Here is a 12,931-nt window from a genome sequence, read left to right as displayed (position 1 = left end):
AAAGTTTATAACAAATAAACTCAATCATCAATATTCATATGGAAGTTCCAGAAGCAAAATAAGCAATACATATGTGTTGGAGCATATCCGGGTCTGTCCTAGCTGTAGATAATTCTCGGGCATTGTAGATAAGAAGACAATGATCATGTAATCCTGCTGCTATGGTCTCTCACGCTGCTATTCCTTATGACAATTGCATCAAGTTGCCTGCATTTTCAGAAAAGTAAATGTAATAGTATGCGATTGAAAATTACTCGTGTAAACATTTTTTTTCATGAAATTAATCTAAGCTCGTCTAAATTTGATGTGTCTTGGAATGGTACGATGCATTTTGTAACAGTTTCAATCTTCTAATTTTTTATAAAAATCTAAGCTCGCCAATCATGTATTAGAATGAAGATGTTACCGTCTCATCAATACTTGGCAACACTTGCTTACACAGAGTAATTTTAAGACATTAATCCACTGAGTGCCGAATTGTATTTGTGTTTGCCGTGTTTAAAAACTAGGGGCATATTTATACCCTGACCCTACTGCGGATGGCCATGGAGAGTCTTTTGTCTCGATTGCAAGATGTGTCTAATGAACCACTCATTTGGGCACATAAACAAATCTAAGTGGCTTAATCTGATATCTTTCTGTCACGAGTTAATATGCGTGTCTAAAGCCAACCTATGAATTCGACACGTACATAATTGCTTAATGTGGTCATATTCTCACCTATGGCTACAAGTGATGGGTTTATACTTAAAACCATGACCAGAAGGTGCCTTATGGCTACAATTGATGGGTTTAGGTTTAAATACATGACCAAATGGTGCATTATGGCTACAGGGTAACACAAAACGTGGCTATAGTTATACATATGACTAGTAGCCACGCAAATAACCTGAAACGTGGCTAGGCTGTAAACCGAAAAACGTGGCCTATGTGAAGGTTTGTACTAGTGCGCGGGCAATTGTGAAATACCTCCGACTCATTCACAATTCTCGTAAAGTCCGGACAGCTAGCTAGATTTCGACCTTGGTTCTTAGCCTGAGAAACTATCTCTTGGTGATTAGTAGTCATAACTTCAGATCTTTCTTTACACATGTGTAGATACACTTTACACTCTTATCACATGTCTTTTTTTGTTATCAGTGCTAAGATTGTGCCTTCGATAGCTAGATTGACATCTCCATTTTGCTGTGAGCTTAAACTGTTTTGTACATGTCACATTTGATGGAATCTGAGCTTATATTTTGACCTAGAACTTTGTAGGTACGTTCTAAGCAAACCTTCACGAGACTTCAACTCGTCCACTAGGGACACTTAGTGGTTTAAAAGGCTTAGTGCATACGCTAAATGCATTCGAGAGACCAGCGACAGTGGTATAGTTAGGATTTCCTTAATTTTGTTTTACTTGAGGACAAGTAAAATTCAGGTTTGGGGGTATTTGATGAGTGCCAAATATTGTATATATTTATCCCTTTTTGTTGGCATTTAACTCATCTTTTGTGCAGTAATTCTACATTTTATCCCATATTCTGTATTTTCATTGTTTTCAAGAATAAATATTTTTCTTACTTAATTTTGCATTTTTAGGTAATAAATAAAATCTGGATAACTTGCGGAGCGGAAAAGAGCTGAAGAGTAGTGAGAAGCCGGAAGAAATTACGCAAGGAAGCCGCAAAGAATGGAGCGCACGTCCAAAAAGCTAGGAATGGGCTCAAGAAGGAAGAATTGTTCTTAAAGAAGATATGGGCTTGGCATACCCAAGGCCCAAAACCCTTACCCAAACCCATTTTCTAAATCCAAAACCGCCTCCATCTTCAGCCGTCGGATTGGATCCATCTCATCATCCGATGGTCGCTCCTTCATCGCGCATCAAAATCTGAAGCTCCTGCAAAACACCATAGTGCCTAAATTCCAAGCCTTCAGATTAGATTGTAGTTGAATCCAACGATCGCTTCTTTGCCTGCGCATCAAATCTCGATACTTCCGCCTAACACTACAACACCTAACTCCATCTGGCGCCGTTAATTTCGTTGTATATCTGCATCCAACGGTCGCTGCCAGCATCTTCACTTTTATCCGTTAGATCAATCTTCATCTCCACATCCAACGCCTTCCACTCGTTGTTCATCAAACTCCGCTGAACCTGCTTCACACCCTAGCATCAGAAACCTATACCCCAAAACAAACGATCCCTAACCCAAATCGTTTTCTCCTCCTTCTTTCTTCTTCTTTCTCCCGACCCTCGTCTGCAACTCCATCATCATCCCTGCCACCACCTGCTCCACCATCTCTACCACCTCACCTCTGCAGCGCCATCACTTCTTCACCATCATCACCCGACACCACACCATCCCCCTAGCCGAGTTGCTTTAACTCCTCTCACCAACTGACCTAGGTGAGGGTTGATAAAACACCTCGAATTAGGGAGCAATTGACGCAATTGGAGGCAGAGAAGGACCGAGAGAGAAGAAAAGAGGCATGGGTCACCACCAATTCAGCGGATTTGGTGAGCAATTTCGAAATTGAAAATACCTAATTTCTAATTTTAGGGTTTGAAAAAAATTGGGTATTTGTATGCTATAAATAGAGAGTGTGTAGAGCAATTTCAGGGTGTGCTTGGGTTAGCCGAGATACCCCCTAATATGGGATACCTTAGTTTTAATTCCAGTTCTTAAATTTCAATTAAATTTCAATTTAGGGTTTCAATTTTAATTTCAAGTTCTGTTAAATTCTGTCACTTTTTATTGCAATTTGTGTTTTAATTTTATTTTCCTGTTAGTGTTAAATTTTAATTCCCTGTTAATGTTGAATTTTAATTCCCTGTTGTGTTTTAAATTTTAATTTTTTTTACCTCAATTTTTGTTTCCTGTTTAGCAATGATTCTTATTTTGTTAATGTTTGTTCCTTGTTAATTTTTGTTCCCTGTTTTGATAAATTTTTGTTTCCTGTTTGATACATTATACATATTTAGTTTAATTTTTAGTATCATGTTTAAGTGTCACTGTTAGTATTGTGTTAGTGTGAATGTTAATTCTCTAGGTTCGTTGTTAATGTTAGTATTTTATCCCTCTTTAGTTCACTGTTAGTTTTTGTTCACTGTTGAGTAATTGAACGATAAGTTAAAACCTTTGAAGCATTGTGTTGATTGAGTAGTGGGGAGAAACTAGTGCTCACTAGTGACTGTGAGCAAACTGGTTCTCTTCCCACTCTAGTGTATGCCTAGGTTCTCATCATTGTTTTATCTTATAACTGTATTGTCTTCACACTCTTGCCTTTGGCTCACAGCCATTGTTTAGCTCTAGAATCACTGTTTTTCTTCACATTTTCACACACTGTTTTCCACCATTTTTCTCACTGTCTTTCTTTTGCTGTTTAGTTTTTAGTCTGTTTAATCTTTGCTGTTTTTGCCATTCTTTTGTTCTCTGGTTTGCTTCCAATTTGGCCTAGAGCCACTGTTTACACTCCTCTTTTGCTACTAAGCCAGAAGCCCATAAGTCCAAAGCCTGGGTTTTTAACCATTGGACCTTTACAAACCAAAGCCTAGGTCTAATCAAAAGCCCACAGTCCACTGTTAGCTCAATCCCATTGAGCCCAAAAGCCCAGAGCACAACTTGAGCTCACCAGAAGACCAAAACAAACCCCCTAAGCCCAAAACCCAAAAAGGCTTCATAAGTTAACCAACAACAATTTAGGAGCCCAAAATAGCTAAACACTACAAAACACTCCCAATCTCTGTGGATCGACCCGTACTTGCACGAGCTACAACCGACGACCGTGCACTTGCGGTATTACTGTAGGCCCGTGTTTTCATTACGCTTAACGCGGTTATTCCCCCTTTCTTCTTATTTCCAAGGGTCGGCGGGTGGGGCGAGCGTTGGTTGAACGCGCATACTCCCCCTTCTTTTCTTCTTATTTCAAGGGTTGGAGGGTGAGGCGGGCGTTTGCTAAACGCGCCTATTCCCCCTTCTTATTTCAAAGGGTTGGTGGGTGGGGCGATATTTTGCTAAACGCGCCTATTCCCCTTTTTTTCTAGTTTTCAAAGGATTGGCGGGTGGGGATGGCGTTGGTTGAACGCGCCTATCCCCCCATAACTTGTGTTCATTCCTTATTTTCCAATCACTTAAGAGTGTCTGCAATTCTGGGGTCTTCTGTCACCAGGCGCCTTTGGCTAACCTAAGACCTTTTGTCAGTCGATCAGGCGCCTTTGGCTGACCTGAGACCTTTCGTCAAGTTTGTCGGTCGATCAAGCGCCTTTGGATAACTTGGGACCTTTTGTCAGTCAGTCAGGCGTGTTGGCTGACCCGAGACCTTTCATAAAGTTTGTAAGTCGATCAGGCGCCCTTGGATGACCTGAGACCTTTCGTAAAGTTTGTCAGTCGATTAGGCGCCCTTGGCTGACCTGAGACCTTTCGTAAAGTTTGTCAGTCGATCAGGCGCCTTTGGCTAACCTGAGACCTTTCATAAAGTTTGTCAGTCGATCAGGCGCCTTTGGTTAACCTGAGACCTTTTGTCAGTCAATCAGGCGCCTTTGGCTGACCTGAGACCTTTCGTAAAGCTTGTCAGTCGATCAGGCGCCCTTGGCTAACCTGAGACCTTTTTGAAGTATTTACTCACTGATTCAAAAACATATGTTATTAATCTGCTTCATTTTTCCGGAATAAAACTGACTACAGCTTGTACGCTCGTTGTCGGATTTTCTCTTCTGGGCTAATGGTGCAAGAATGGGTCGTGCGCGATTGTTTGTCTTGGCCTATCAAGCTCTCCTGCTTCCCGTTTCCGCTCAAATATACTTCGGATGACGAAGCACTCCTCGGTTGGGTGTACCAATCTTCGGTGATAATGGCAGTAGTTAGTTGAACCCTTGTCCATTTTGTTGATGTCTACCATGGTTGGGGGTAATTGAATTTCATCCTCAGCGATCCATTGGTTTAAGAGCTTGATTATTTGGTCTTTACTGCATGGGAGGGGAGGTGGCTCATTATCTCGCATTCCTCTTCCTCCTCTTCCTTGATTTCTGCGATATCCTTGTGACCGATTCCAACTTTCCTACTTAACACTATATTTCCCGTAGGATGAATTTCTTGACACGACACTTATTGTAGTACGCCAGTTGGACTCTACGGGCACATCTTCTATGCAGTCGGCGATCCTATCAGCTGCTTCTTCTAGTTCTACAAAGGTCTGTAACTTGAAGTTGATCAAATTTCCCTTGAAAGCCGGATTCATCCCTCGTACGCAAATTTCTACAAGCGTCCCCTCATTGATGTCTTCATGGCAATCCAGGGTTAAGCGTCTAAATCGCGAGATGTATTTTCCTATGTCTTCTCCGATTTGCTGTCCACTCTTAGTTAAATCTATTGCAGTGATTTTCCTTTTAGCCGAATAAAATTTTCCGAGGAAGAGTGTAGACATGGTCTTCCAGGAGTCAACGCTTTCTTCCTTAAGGTTATTATACCAAGAGAATGCCGTGCCCGTAAGTGACTTCGGGAATTCTTTTAAACACAATTTTTCATCATTGGCCCCGTCGTTCATATCTTACAAGAATCAGCTGAGATGTTCCCGCGCATTTCCTTGCCCTTCGTATGTTTTGAATTTTGGGTAAATGTAGTTTTCCGGATACGAGTAATCCTGGATGTGTGCAGGGTATGAGCTACTCACGCGGCAAAGGCCATCTTGCTTTACCACGTGGTAGTTCTGCTCCAAATACTCGGCAATCCTATCTTTCGAAATTGATGTTATTCTGTTGGCCTAGTGTTCCTCTTTTCTCGCCTCTTCTGGGGCGCTTTGTCCTGCTTCAACCGCCTGGGCTATCCAATTTTCCAATTCTTGTCTCTTCCGGGCGCGCTGCTTCAGTTCTGCTTGCATGTTCTAGAATTCAGGTGATGCTGACTCCTTTGGTTGAGTTGCGCGCTTCACTGGTTGCTTGACGATGCTTAGGATCGGTGTTTCCTCCTCGCTGTCGTCGTCCTCTAAAGTTACTTGATCAAGGTTAATGGGTCGGTTGACCATTTGCTCTCATATAGCGCTTGGATCGACGCTTCCCACGCTCGTCATTTGTGAGCTAGGCACGAGCCTCCGGGTGTGGTCGCCAAATGTTAATACCCAAATTTCATTTTAGATCCTACCCGTCCTAGTTGCCTCACATGACTTCATTGTGCCAATTATCGTAAGAGAGAGTTCCCTTTCCATTGTACCTTGTCTTTTCTTTTATAGGCTTTCCCAAAAGCCCCTCATTTTGTGACATCACGCCATGTGTCCTAATACTATTACTTTTAACGCCACTCCTTAAGCTAACCCCTTTCTTCTATGTTAATTTCTTCTTAATCCTTCAATCCTTTTGGGCCTTTTCCACCTAGTTGGGCTTAGTGCCCAAGTCTCCACGCCTTGACCCAAGTTTGTTACCACTCTTAAGGGCACCCTTAACCCGTTAAGGGGGATATTTTTTCATGTATCAACATAACTCACTCAAATATAGTCTATTTCCTAATAGACTATATTTGAGTGTGACTGGTTTATCGGTGTGAGTGTAACTGGTGAGTCGATGTGGGTAGTTTTGAAAAGTAAGTAACACACTAAACACTCCTCAAATTTGTACTCAATTTATTTTCCAATTAAACCTTGACAGGATGCACAGTTGTTTTAGTGCACGCTTTTGTTTGTTAGTTTGCACCACAAATATCAACTCGCAGATTTTCTATTTGGTGCTTTTATTAACTTTTTTTATTTCCCTGATGCAATCAGCAGGCTAAAGCCCAAGCAGGGACGGAGCTGTGTGCATTCTAGGGGTGGCCCCCGTCCCCCTGTTTTTTGTTAATTCATTAGACATCCCTTGATGTTTTTGTTATTTGGAAAAAATTCTTCAATAATCTCCCCAAAAATATATGTTTTATACATTAACCTCCCCTGTGAAAGATTTCTTCCTCCGTCCCTGAGCCCAAGAGAACAAAACAAAACCAAACACATGCTAAAACATTCTAAAAAGAAAAGAACAAAAATCAAAAAGATGCCTCCTTTCAAAAAGGATGCTTGCTCGCCAAAAGGTCAGCTGCCCCATTAGTTTTCCTGAAGCAGTGACCGAATTTAACTGAGTTGAAGCTCTGAAGAAGAGTTTTAACCCTCCTCCAGATGTGAAGCATATTCCAAGGTGACTTTGGACTCTTGTTTGTAAGTAACAAAAACGCATCCATGGAATCCATACTAAGGTGAATTTTCTGATCTTTCGTTTCTATAGCAAGCTTATTACCAAGCTCCACACCTACAAGTTCACGGGTAGCAACAGAAACATGACTAATCCCTCCTAAAGCACAATCAATGATAACACCAGAATTGTCTCTTAAGACTGCCCCAAAGCCACCAGAATGGTCTTTCTTTGAACCATCAGTATTTATCTTAATATCATTCCCCTCTGGACCAATCGACCAACAAGGGATCACTTTCTTAGCAGTAAAATGACACTCCACCTTCCAATTTTGCGTAAAAACTCAATGAGAAGTAGTGCCAGAAACTCATCAGGATAAGCACTCAGCTTTAGTTGTATATCTTGAATAATCTTAATGCTAACTTGATAAGAGGAATATTTCTTAGAAGCAAAGATTCTGTTATTTCTCTCCTTCCAGATTTGGTAAATAAAACCAGTGAAAACAAGTTTCTTGATAGAGCTGACAAGATCAGAACCAGAAAATTGCTCAATACATCAAGAAATTTCTTCTTCCCAAGAATTAAAACTCATTCTTTTATAACCCATCTTAATATGTAAACCTTGCCAAATGGTAGAAGCAAACTAACAAGAGTGAAAGAGGTGAGCTTCGTTTTGATTTCCATTCTCGCAAAGAACACAGATGAAATTCTCAATAACACCCCATTGCTTCAATTTATCTCTGGTCTTGAGTCTCCAATGAGAGGAATCCATGCAATACATGAATTTCTGGGAATTTGAAGTTTAAACCGAATAAGAAAATGTCACTGAACATACTCTCTATAAGAAGTTATTACCTTATAAGTGTCCCGCATATTAAAGTCTCCATGAGCATTAGCCTTCCAGATAATGATATCAGATTCAGTCACATTTAAATCCACACAAGAGATTTGTGCTAAAATTTCATTAAAACTGTCATCATCAGAGGGAGGAAAATTCCATTTACCTTCACTAATATAATCAGCAATAAGCATATATTTATCTGGAAAAAGTGAACAAAATACATCATCTACGTACCCATTCAGTGATCTTTGGGTGCCAGTTAACATCAAAAAAATTGACTTTAGACCCATCTCCAATCACATAACCAATTTGATCTTTAGCAGTTTCTCTAAGTTCCAGGACTCTTCTCCAATACCAAGAGGCATCTTTAGGGGTTTTAAGCTGCCAGATATCCTTATGTTTGATTAAATTCCTTTGAACACCATGCGTCCAAACATTCTAAGCACCAGAAATTATATGCCAGATGTGATTGAGGTTTGCAACTATATTAGTAGTAGCTAAATCTTTGACTCCACGACCACCCTCATGATAAAGGAGACAAATGACATTCAAACCATAGGATTGTGTTTCTTACCCAGATCAGACCCAGCTTATAAAATCTTTTAAAAATTCTGTTAAGCTCTTTGATATCCTTTTAGGAAAAATAAAATAAGATAACCAAAAATGGACCATGTCAATGAGGACTGATTTAATGAGCATAACGCTACCAGGAAAAACAAGATTCTTATCTTTCCATGACTTAACTCTGGCAGTAACTGTAAAAATAAGAGGAAGGAAATCAGAGTAAGAAAGTTTAGTATAAGCATACCCAGATATCTGATTGGGAAACTACCAACAGAGCCATCCAAACACTGAACAATCCGATCAAGAACAAAGGCTTAATGGAAGAAGAAATAAAAGTAGGCTTCTGCTTGTTCATCTGCTAAAGTTGTCAATGCAACCTTTGAGAGTCAAAGCAGAAGACAGATTACCTTTGAATAAGACAAGGATATCATCAGCAAAACAGAGGTGACTGAGCTGAGCCAGAGAGGTGGAATCCAAAATTTCCAGTCTTCATCTGATTCTGAATGATAATATTTAAGATTCCCATAACAATAACAAAAAGGTAATGAGAAAGAGGACATCCCTGCATCAAACCTCTTTCTGCTCCAAATAATCCATAAGGAGAACCATTTATCAAAACAAAAAATTTTGGCTGTGGAAAGACAAAGAAAGTCCATTGAATGAATTGGTCAGGAAAACCCCTCTTCCAGCTAACACTGTCAAAAGATTTTTTTAAGTCAATCTTAAGAGAGCATCTAGGAGAACCTGAAACTTTATGATAATTCCTAAAAAGCTCATGAGAAACTAGGATATTATCTTGAATAACTCTTCCAGATACAAAAAACAGACTAATTTTCACTTATCAACTCCTTAATAATTATAATTAAGTAACTTCATTCTAAGATAAATAGTTTTAGTAATGCACTTATAAATCACATTGTAACAAGCAATGGGTCTATAATCAATTACCTGAGAAGGATTCTCACACTTGGCCACTAGAGTAATAAAAGTACTATTAACTTCCTTCAAGAGTTTTGACTTAGAGAATAAATTCTTAATAGCATCCACAAAGTCATCACCCACAATCTTCCAACAAACTTTGAAAAAATGACTAGAAAATCAATTAGGGCCAGGTGATTTGTTGGAACCAATGGTAGACAGAGGTAGAACAATTTCATCTCTAAAAACATCCTTGATAATCTTTAAAGAGGTGTTATAATCCATCTCCTTATTAAACTGTATATCTTCAAAAATGTTATCATTAGTCCTCTGAGTCTTGAACTCATCAAATGATTGAGAATAGAAATCAAAACATTCTTTAAAAATAGAACAATCATCCTCTAAAAGCTCACAAGACAAAGAATGTAGAGTAAAAATATTATTCCTGGATCTTTTTTCTTTGAGAGAGTTATGGAAAAAAGAATTACTGGAATCAAAAAGATCAAGCCATTGTACTCTAGACTTTTGTTTCAATATAAATTCTTCATATTTATCTAAAATAGAGTACTTAATAACAATTTCCCTTTCTTTCTTAGCAGTCATAGGACATAGAGGAGCTTTTTGAATATTCTCTTGAGCAACAACTAACTCATTGTCAGCAGAAAGGGTTTGAACATAAAGATGTTTAAATTTAGCCTTATTCTATTTGCTAAGAATTTGTTTGACCCTCTTAGGTTTAGAGACAAGAACAAACATCGGGTTTCCAACAATATGGTATTTCCAGGCATTCCTAACAACCTCTAAGAACTCGGATCATCAGTCATAAGGTTATAAAACCTAAAAGGAGGAGGGTCATGTTTTCTTTTCTCAAAAATAGTTTCAATGTTTACAGGGGAATGATCAGAGACACCTTGAGTTTTAAAAAATCATCTTTAGAATTTTCAAACGTCTCAATCCATTCCATATTAACAAGAAACCTATCAAGCTTTGACCCAATTCTTCTAGCATGTTGTTATTGATTCTGAAAATGCGGGGTCTAACAACCACACCCAACAATTCGTTTGGAAATCTGAGAGGACTTACTCCAATACACTTTCTAGAGAATCAACTAGACAGTCAGACTCAATCTAGATTAAAGTATATCACAGAGTTTAATATCTCTAACTCTTAATTCAATCCACAATCAGCAAATAGAAATCTGCGAGCCTGATTGAATATAAGAGGAATTACTTGAATGGTACCAAAGACCAATATTCAAGTGTCAATCAATGTAAATCAACAACCAAGGATTGGCTATTCTAATTGATTGATCTTAACGCACAACCTGCGATATTTCAATTATATAACAAAATATAATGCGAAAAAGAAATAACACAGACACCACAATTTTGTTAACGAGGAAACCGCAAATGAAGAAAAACCCCGAGACCTAGTCCAGATTGAACACCACACTGTATTAAGCCGCTACAGACACTAGCCTACTACAGACTAACTTCGGTCTGGACTATAGTTGAACCCTGATCAATCTCACACTGATTCAAGGTACAGTTGCACTCCTTACGTCTCTGATCCCAGCAGGATACTACGCACTTGAGCCTTAGCTGATCTCACCCACAACCAAGAGTTGCTACGACCCAAAGTCGAAGACTTTAATAAACAAATCTGTATCACACAGAAAAGTCTATAGATAAATCTGTCTCCCACAGATAAACCTATGAGTTTTGTTATGTCTTATGATAAAATAAAGGTGAACAAAAACTAATTGATAACCCGGACTTAAATTCCCGAAGAACATCCTAGAATTATCAATCACCTCACAATAATCTAAATCGTATGGTAGCGAAACTAGATATTGCGGAATCACAAACGATGAGACGAATATGTTTGTGATTTCTTTTTATCTTTCCCTATCATATATATAGTCTCAAGTCAATTATTCAATTGAACTCGTACGATAGAAAATTGCAAGATCAGATCGCTCATCTACAAGAGAAGTAGTTTCGTCTAGCTTCACAATCCCAATGAAGTCTTTCAGTCGTTAACCTACAGGGTATCGAGAAGAAACCTAAGGTTAAAGGATAATCGACTCTAGCAAAACCAACTAGTATCACACAGGAGGTGTGGGGATTATTTTTTCCAGTTGCTAGATATCTCCTTTATATAGTTTTCGAATCAGGGTTTGCAATCCAAGTTACCTTGGTAACAAAGCATTCAATATTCACCGTTAGATGAAAAAACTAATTTAACCAAGCTAATATATTTCAACCGTTAGATGGAAACTTAGCTTGTCACACACAAATGAAATGTATTTCATTTAGGTTTGAGTAACCGTACCTAAACGTGTACAGTTAGTTGGTTCACAAATAGTTAACCAATGGTTAGCCATATGAGCACTTCCATATTAACCATATAAGTTATTTAGTGTTTGGGTCGTAGATTTAGGTATGTCTTAGTGTTTGGGTCGTAAGTTTGTTCAATTTAGTGTTTGGGTCGTTGACTCGTTAGTCAACTAGGTCAACTAGCGGTTTGGTCAAACTCTTAGTTAGTTAACCATGGATGATTAAGCCTCTCTTGAGCATTTCTTCGAACATGTAGTAAGCAATTCCATTCTTCTCCAATGATCAGAAAGTCAATGTACATCAACATACTAATCAATTCCATTCTTTTCTAATGATCATAAACTCAAGTTACATCAATATTAAAATCAAATAAAAATAAATATGAGATTCATAACTATAAATTATGAATTCATGAGACCCGTTCCATTTCAACAGAGACTTTGACTACCATGAGTTCTGGTCCCTCTGGAATGTGAGGAACAAAACTAATTCCATAAAAATTTAACATCGACGTGTAAATTGACGGAGATAAAATTCCGCAACAACTGTACATGAATCTTGAGTACAAACCAAACAACTACTTTGGATATAAGAAATAACATGAAACTTGTGGGAGCTAAAGTGTACGGATGATTGTGATACCTGTACCAAAAGGCTTTGAGTGGCCATGGCTATCATCGATCAACTCCTAAAAAGAAAGGCGCAGGTTACCATAATCATCCATTTCTTCTCTTCATTTTCTGATATTTGTCTTCATCTTAATCATCACACCACCTTCTTTATCAAAAAAAATGAAAAAAATCATCACACCACCTTGATTTGAATCCTCAATAATAATTGTTATTCACTATTTGTTCTTCTTATTGTTTTCATCGTTAATGGTAGTGGTCAACTGGTTGTAAGAAGAGGAATCGGTTTGTTTTCTCTAACAGAAAAAAACCAACTCCGAGCCACTTAACTGAAATTATCTGCATCGCAAACGGGTAAATATAAATATTAACTGACGTTAGCTACTGTAACTGTTTGACCAGAAAAATAGGTCGACTAACGGGTCAACGACCCAAACATTAACTTGGACAAACTTAAGACCCAAACACTCATACATACCAAAATCTAGGACCCAAATGCTAAATAA

Source organism: Papaver somniferum, chromosome 4 (genome assembly GCF_003573695.1).
Source record: "Papaver somniferum cultivar HN1 chromosome 4, ASM357369v1, whole genome shotgun sequence".
Lineage (NCBI taxonomy): Eukaryota > Viridiplantae > Streptophyta > Magnoliopsida > Ranunculales > Papaveraceae > Papaver > Papaver somniferum.
The sequence above is the reverse complement of the archived record's forward strand: the minus strand, read 5'-3'. Positions refer to the sequence as shown.